Source organism: Syngnathus leptorhynchus, chromosome 21 (assembly GCF_054491065.1).
Source record: "Syngnathus leptorhynchus isolate UIUO chromosome 21, UIUO_Slep, whole genome shotgun sequence".
Lineage (NCBI taxonomy): Eukaryota > Metazoa > Chordata > Actinopteri > Syngnathiformes > Syngnathidae > Syngnathus > Syngnathus leptorhynchus.
The window spans coordinates 2,542,501-2,550,000 of record NC_141215.1 but is presented as its reverse complement, the minus strand read 5'-3'; the positions used below and the strand labels follow the sequence as shown (position 1 = coordinate 2,550,000).

General features: G+C 40.6%; 2 protein-coding genes and 3 non-coding genes across 10 annotated transcripts in view; all 5 read left to right on the top strand.

Moving 5' to 3' along the window:
- LOC147040083 (ELKS/Rab6-interacting/CAST family member 1-like) overlaps positions 1-393 on the top strand; it is a 54,795-nt gene extending 54,402 nt beyond the window's left edge. The window contains exon 24 of one of the 3 annotated variants that reach the window (XM_085902486.1): positions 1-393. This exon is cut by the window's left edge and continues 632 nt beyond it. The gene's annotated coding sequence lies outside the window, so the exon portion shown is untranslated. The other 2 variants (XM_085902484.1, XM_085902485.1) reach the window with 2 other exon arrangements.
- A 999-nt stretch (positions 394-1,392) lies between these two features.
- trnal-caa (transfer RNA leucine (anticodon CAA)) lies at positions 1,393-1,508 on the top strand. Its single transcript has 2 exons — positions 1,393-1,430; positions 1,463-1,508. It is a non-coding gene; the product is annotated as a tRNA-Leu (tRNA).
- A 282-nt stretch (positions 1,509-1,790) lies between these two features.
- Positions 1,791-1,907, top strand: trnal-caa (transfer RNA leucine (anticodon CAA)). Its single transcript has 2 exons — positions 1,791-1,828; positions 1,862-1,907. It is a non-coding gene; the product is annotated as a tRNA-Leu (tRNA).
- A 286-nt stretch (positions 1,908-2,193) lies between these two features.
- On the top strand, positions 2,194-2,311 carry trnal-caa (transfer RNA leucine (anticodon CAA)). Its single transcript has 2 exons — positions 2,194-2,231; positions 2,266-2,311. It is a non-coding gene; the product is annotated as a tRNA-Leu (tRNA).
- Positions 2,312-2,414: 103 nt separating this feature from the next.
- Positions 2,415-7,500, top strand: part of wnt5b (wingless-type MMTV integration site family, member 5b) — a 35,428-nt gene continuing 30,342 nt past the window's right edge. For all 4 annotated transcript variants that reach the window (XM_085902936.1, XM_085902931.1, XM_085902935.1 and 1 more), the window contains exon 1: positions 2,415-2,890. The gene's annotated coding sequence lies outside the window, so the exon portion shown is untranslated. The remainder of the gene's footprint in view (positions 2,891-7,500) is intronic.

Sequence of the window (7,500 nt, the reverse complement as noted above, 5' to 3'; positions counted from 1 at the left end):
TTTTTTTTTAATTGTGAATTTTTTTTTTTTTTTTGCCAAATTCATATTTTTGTCAACATTTGCCAACCCAATTATGTTTTAGGGAAAAGTCACTTCAAAGACAAATGTCCCCAAACGGATCCTCCAACATTCCCGCTATCCCGTTATCGGCTCCTTTTGGGTCCGTCGTCTTATCTTGACCCCGCCGCCGCTTTATTTTCCTCTCCTCCCACTGTAATGACACGATTCCAGAGCTCGCTCTCCGCTATCTATCCTTTGCAACGGCCTCTTCCTGTTGCACTTAACATTCTTTCCACCTTAGGATGTATAAAAGCCACGTTTACCTGTCCTTCACATATAATTCTGCTTTCTCCATCTACCATCGTAAAAAAATAAAGACAGCGAATGGAAGAAACCCTCGTGTATTCAAAAATTACCCCATTTTTTTTTACTAACCCCCTTTGCTTGGTGTTTTTCTTTAATCATTTGAGCTCTTTGACTTCTATATTGAAGTGCAGGCCTCGGGTTCTCGCGTATAGTGGTGCATTCAAGGGGGGGAGGGGGGGGGGATATCCAGCACGGCCAACGAGGCGCTCCAAAGTAAACCACTCGTGGGATCTGCACTAAATCACGCACATTAATGGGTCTTATCACAGTAAATAAATATGCCACACAAATATTTAACCTCACATGCATGCAAATGATGATAAATGCAGCCCCTGTTTTATTACCGGGGATTAATTTGGGATCAGACGCACAGTTTTGCTGCATTTTCATTCAATCCAATACGAGATGGGTATCGGAAAGAGTACCTTAAATGCAACAAACGTTACCCGGTGTTGTGAACTCCTGATAAGAATCGATGATATCGGTGATCCCCCCCTCGCACAGAGATGTCCTTGAGATAATGCGTTCATGGGAGCATTTAGAAGAAGTAAGAGAGGGGAGGAGGTTGAATTAAATGTGAGAAGGACATTGGGAGTATAAATCCAAACAATGGGCTGCTAAAATAAGCTGTTAGCCACCGACACTCCAAACATCCAGAAGACTCTTCACCTTCAAACTGAAGACGAGGCTTTGAGCTGTGACCTTGGCTGCGATAGCAATCCTTTGGTATGTCAGGATTGCTGTGCGGTCCCGGATTCAAGGATTCACCTCCCACCATCATAATCGGAGAATTTGAGTCTCTAAAGGAAGCGTTGTGTTCAAGTCCCACTAATGTATCTTCACTGTGAATAAAAAAAAAAAGAATTCAGATGTTGCCTGATGTATACCTAACAAAATAGCTGGAATTCAAACGTTTTATTAATATGTATTTATGTTTGGATATGAAATTTTTCAAAAATGAAAATTATGTTGTCAATTCCTAGGAACTTATACGTCAGGATGGCCGATTTCAATGTATCTATACAAGTCAGGATGGCCGAGCGGTCTAAGGCGCCAGACTCAAGATTCAGTTCCTATCGCACCATGAAAGTGGGATTTCTGGTCTCCAGATGGAGGCGTGGGTTCAAATCCCACTCCTGACAGGTTTCTTTTAGGCTTTAACACTCAGCTCCATGAAATTGGTTTTAAGTGCATTTATTCTTCTGACACAAAAATGGTTCGTTTGCTAACTTTTATTTTTGGACACAAAATGGCCGCTGCATTATCTTTTGATACTAAATAGCTGGGGTTATATTTCATTGGTTACAGGAGCTTTCCATGTCACAACAATGGCTCGTTAGCTAACTTTTATTTTTGGACACAAAATGGCCATTTTGATACTAAATAGCTGGGTTTATATTTTATTGGTTACAGGAGATCTCCATGTCAGGATGGCCGAGCGGTCTAAGGCGCCAGACTCAAGGTTGATTACCTTCCTTCATCTGGAAACAGGGATTTCTGGTCTCCAAATGGAGGCGTGGGTTCGAACCCCACTCCTGACAGCTTTTTTTATTTTTATTTTTTTATCTTTCACACTCAGCAACGTGTTTTTCCAACACAAAAATGGTTCGTTGGCTCACTTTTAATTTTGGACACAGAATGGCCGCTGCATTTATGTATTTTTAATTACAGTATGGTTTTGACACTGAATGGCTGGTATGTTTCAAAAAGTACAGAGGTAAATTATCACATATGTTTCCGATCTATGAATAAAAACTTGATGGAAAAAAATAAAAATACAACAACGGGGTATAGGTCATCTTTCATTTCTCCCACGTTCTTGGATATGTCAGGATGGCCGAGCGGTCTAAGGCGCCAGACTCAAGGTTCATCACCTTCCTTCAACTGGACAACAGGGACTTCTGGTCTCCGAATGGAGGCGTGGGTTCAAATCCCACTCCTGACACATTTTTTCCCCCCCTTCTCCGAATTTTGTCCACTTTGATGGACACACCTTCTTCACTTTAGAAACTCCCACTCCGTTCTCTTTCTCCACATTTTGACACACTACGCGGAGAAGCAGATTCGGCAGTCGGAACCACAACTTTTGGGGTCACGACAAAAATTTTTTTTTTAAATATTTTTAAATATCTATCTCGTTCGATTGTTTAGAAAAGCAACTCATTGCTTTTCGGCTTATTCTATTTCTTTTCCTATGTTGGAGGACTTTTTATTTTTATTTTATATAATTGAGCTTGTTTGATTAGTGACACCTGTTGATCCTAACGGTACAATTCGGACTAGAATTCGTCTTTATGTTGGACTTTTAAGGACTTTTCCTCAACGGAGACTCTTTTTTTTTATTTATTTTTTTAATCACTTCGGTCATAAATGGAAAGTGTGACCCGATAAAAGTGGACTATACGGTCATATCTGTCAAGATAAAGACACTGCAAGAAGTGTGTTTCTGGCTCGCACTTTCAACACTTTTTTTGCACTTGGGACAAATTTCTTGGAGTTCAGCAAAAGGATTCAGATACATAAGGTAAGAAAAAAACCTCAATTCATTTATTTGTGATTATTTATGTGTATTATTATTTTTTATCATGTCACTGTAATAGTAACTGGGGTGCTTAGTATATGTTTTATGGCCATGTTAAGTTGCTGTGTGAAGTCTCCCGTTTCTAAGTTTAGTCTATAAGTGGAGAAAAGTGCCTATATGTCAAGTGTGTGACAGTGGTGAAGTGCAATGTGTGTGTTTGTAGCCTCAATGAAGGCTGCCCTCTCACTATGCGGTGCAGCCTGCTTTCTATTTTAGGTTAAAATGATGCACAAATGTTTCTCTCTGAGTGGAAAGATATGTTTTTATGTAACTATGCATCGTTCAGGGATTTCTGTTTTGGAGATGTGTAGTGAAAGTATTTAGACGCAAATGAGAAGGCTTGCTTGTATTTTATGGTGCCCTTTGACCTCTGGGTACATTAGCCTTTTGCATGAAAAAGTTCTCATGTAACTTTTTTAAAAGTGAATTTCAAAAGTGTTCAACAGTCATTGTAAAGTCATGCTTAAGGAGTGTATGCGATTTCCTTTGTGTGTGGATCCGAATGGGAGCCTCAATGGCGCACACACACACACACAAACACACACAAAAGTGCATGTGAACATCACAAAGTTTTTTTGAATGATGATCCCTGATTGGTTAATGTGTACCCTGGGAATTCATCTCCATTTGGGAATGAGCTTGACCCCTCCGTGTGTGTCAGCGTGAGGCAAGACAGGTTCCCGTGAGCCTTTGGGAACCAATCACTCAAGGATGTTAACACGCTTAAATTGTGAATGTCGCTATTTCTTTGACAAACGACGAGCTTCAGATGCCGCGGTTGATGTCATCACGTTGGCTACTGGGGGGGGCGAGGCCTGGGCATATTTTGGATGAAGTCTTGACCGATGTATGCGTGTGTGTGTGTGGTACGTGTGTGTGGATTTTACACGGTCAGTACTATCCACATAATTGTAGACATTGTCTGTATAAAAGGCGCTGGCTGGCGGCCTGCGTTTTTGTCACCGCTGCCACACGACCAATTTAACCTTCTCTAACCTTCAAAGTTGCATTTTAATTGAAGTGGAGCAGTTTAGTCTTTGTGTATTTTGTCATGTCAGCATACTTTGAGGGTGGAGAAATGCAGTAAAAAAAAAAAATTAAAAAAAAAAGGCATTTGTGTATGTTTATGAGCAGTGTTTCCATGCAACGTATTCTTTTGGCTTTCAAACAAACAGGTCACTTTATTAGGTACACCTGATGAAATCCAGTACAAGTACCCCCCCCCCCCCCCAAAAAAAAAGGTTAATGATGCTCAGTTTTCATTAACCCTCTCAGAGCAATTAGCCTTTAGTCAAAATTAATATAACAGTGAGCTTTTTTTTTTGTAAGTTAGATGAGAAGAAACACTGACGTCTACTGGTGGCTTCTTGTAACTACAGCACCCCCAAAACGTCCCACGCCGAACAAACGCACTTAAATCGTTTAAAAAAAAAAAAAAGTAGTTCATAAATATATTCAACACACTCTGTCACAGCTTGGCAGCTGCTGTCTTGTTGTATGAGGGTTAAATACAATAAAAAGGGTTACAAATATCATAAAAAGGGTTGCAAATAGACTTTTGGATGATAGTCTCAAACTTTGCAGTTTGTTGTTGTCGTTAAAAGGTTCACAGACAGATGGCGCTGCCTCCCTGAAACTTCACTAGTACAATTGACAAAGTGCAAAGGGGACACGAGAGGAAGTTTGTTACCTATCTGCAGGTCATGTGTGTTATGTGGTGAGAAAAGTATATAGAAAGCTCTGAGAAAAAAAATGTGTACTTCACCATTTTTATTTTATTTTCTGCTTGAGTTAAAATTCAGTGGTAAATTGACTTCCGAGTTCAATTTGTTCCGTGACCTCGCTTGCAATTCAAAACACTCCCAAATTAGCTTTCCCTATTGAAATGAATAGAAATTGTCTTAATCAGTTTCAGGGCAATCATATGAAAAATATCAATGTACTGTACTTCGAAACAAATACAGAATGCAAACATTTTGTTTATGATAATAATTTCATGCATTAATTGAATGCGCATTGTGTATCTGGTGTGTGCCTTGGCCACCAGGAGGCAGTATAATATATTATTAAATAAATACGACGAAATACGATAAATTTGATGAAGAAAGACAAATGACCTCACAAGCAGCAATAATTAATCACTTTTTTTTTGCAGAGGATAAAGAATATATGCTAGTGGCTACATTGTCTATGTTGGTAAAGGTTAGCATGACGTCAATGCTAGTTTGTCAGCCTTTTCATGCTGTTAGCTATCCTAATGTTTAGGTAAATTACACAAGGTTTATGATTAATTTGACAAACTTGATAATAATAATTCAATATATTTTTTATATTTGGGATTTGGGAGGTATTTTGGATGTAGTTTATAGAAAATAAGCAAAATATTGTTACATTTACTCAAACCGCAAAACCAGGCGAATTGGTCTCTTCGTTTTTCCAGAGCTATTTTTTGGAAATGCATTGCAGTGATATTTTCGAGCAAAATTGAAAACATGTTTTAGTTTTAAGTCTTAACAAGTATGACTCAACAGAAATATGCTCCATTCTGTCAAACACACACACACGCACACACACTGCATCCTACCCACCCTCTGTGGGCACCATGCCCAGAGAGAAGCAGCTTAAGCTGGCTGCCCAGCCCCAGCAGCCTTCCTCTGCCACAGCAGCAGCAGCAGCAGCAAAGAAGAAAGCAGGAAAAAGAAAAAGAGGAGGGGGGTTAAAACAGGAGATAAGTGCGCGGATGACAGCCGAGAGGATGAAGAGATAAGAGGATGCGTGCAATACGTGCAACAGAGGAAGAGGGGCGGGTGAAAGAAGTGGCGGCGGCGGAGGGGGGGGGCATAGGAGAGGCGAGACAAAAGGAGATTAGAAAAATAGATAGATCAATAGATAGAGTGATAGAGCCAACAAAGACCAAAGATACAAAGGAGAAGGAGAGAAGGAAAGAAAGAAAAAGAACTGGGCAGACTGCCAGAGAGAGAGAGAGAGAGGGAGAGAGGTCAGAGCAACGGGACACATCTCTGGAGATTGTGTGTGTGTGTGTGTGTGTGTGTGTGTGTGTGTGTGTGTGTGTGTGTGTGTGTGTGTGTGTGTGTGTGTGTGTGTGTGTGTGTGTGTGTGTGTGTGTGTATGCGAGTGTGTGTGGGGTGGGTTAAAGGGAGGATGAGAGAAGAAGGCAGGAGGAGGAGAGCAGCAGAGCACGGAGGCAGGACGACTTCGCATAAGCTTAAGACCTGCGACCTTGGAAATATATATACGTCTCCCCGACACGGGTATAACCTGCTATTTTGTGTGCCTAATAAAGTGGCCGGCCGGCCAGCCAGCCTCCGGTGAAGGTCGAGAAAAAAAAAAAAGAAAGTCGTCTCACTCATGCTAAACGAGATATGAGACGTGACACGGTGTCAGAAAATGATGATAATCCATCACTCTTGTTTACTGTACGCGCGCCATACTTCAAATAAATGGCGCATAACAATAACCGTCATTTTTTGCGCCCGAATCACTGACTCTGCATGTTAGCACTCCATTAAATGACCATCATCACCATCATCATAATGGAGTATAATCAACGACTGCACCCACCAGTGAGTCGGAGGGGTAATATCATTTTTATTTTTTTTTTTTCATAAATCACCATACGTACACGAGACACTTTATTAGGTACACCTGCATGTTATACTGATCAAAATCTGACTTGATAAATGTAATTAACTTTTTTTTTTTTTTTAATTGTACACAAAAAAAGGTTTTTTTTTTGCTCAAATATGGTTCACAAAGATGCTAAAGTCTATTTTGGCTGGTCTTCTCTAAAATGTCCAGTTGGTGTCAGAAAACTAGTCAGTATCAAGTGTGAGCATCATTTTTCTCGCATAGTACGACATATTTATTGCAGAAAGGGGGGGGGGGGGTCCCTCCGGCTGCCCGCTATAAAAGGTCACTAAAACGTCCAGTTTTAAAGAATACGGAGAAATCATGGGACTCCTCAGGGCTCCTACGTCAGTCATGGAACTTTTAGCAGAAACCAGTTTTTGTCAGTGTGAGACATCCATAATAACACTTCCACTGCCTATTATGAAAACCCCAAAAAATCAATGAATATCATTTGCGTGCTGTAGACACTTATACACACTCCAGCACAAAGCTAAAATCTTGGGGTGCCTCAGGGTTCCTACTTGAGTCATGCAACTTTTAGCAGAAAGAGCTTGCATAGCCAATCAATACGAGAAATCCATAATAACCTCTCACGTGCCTAAAATATTTACGACTTCAGTGTCCACACTGCACAAAGCTTCATTAAATTGTGGAGTTCCTCAAGGCTCCTTTGTCAGTCCTCCAACTTTAAGCTTTTCAAAGAGCCATCCTTGTCACCATAACACGTCTTTGGTGCCTAAAAATGTGAAAGCTATCTCGATTAATCAGCGCGGTATTCACATTTGCCAACTGCATTTTTCTCGAGCTCCCTTCGGACTCTTTGTGTTTGTGTGTTTACGTGTAGACGTGCTCGTTGCCATCCCTCGGTCTACGTTGGTGTATGCGTGTGTGTTCGCCACTAG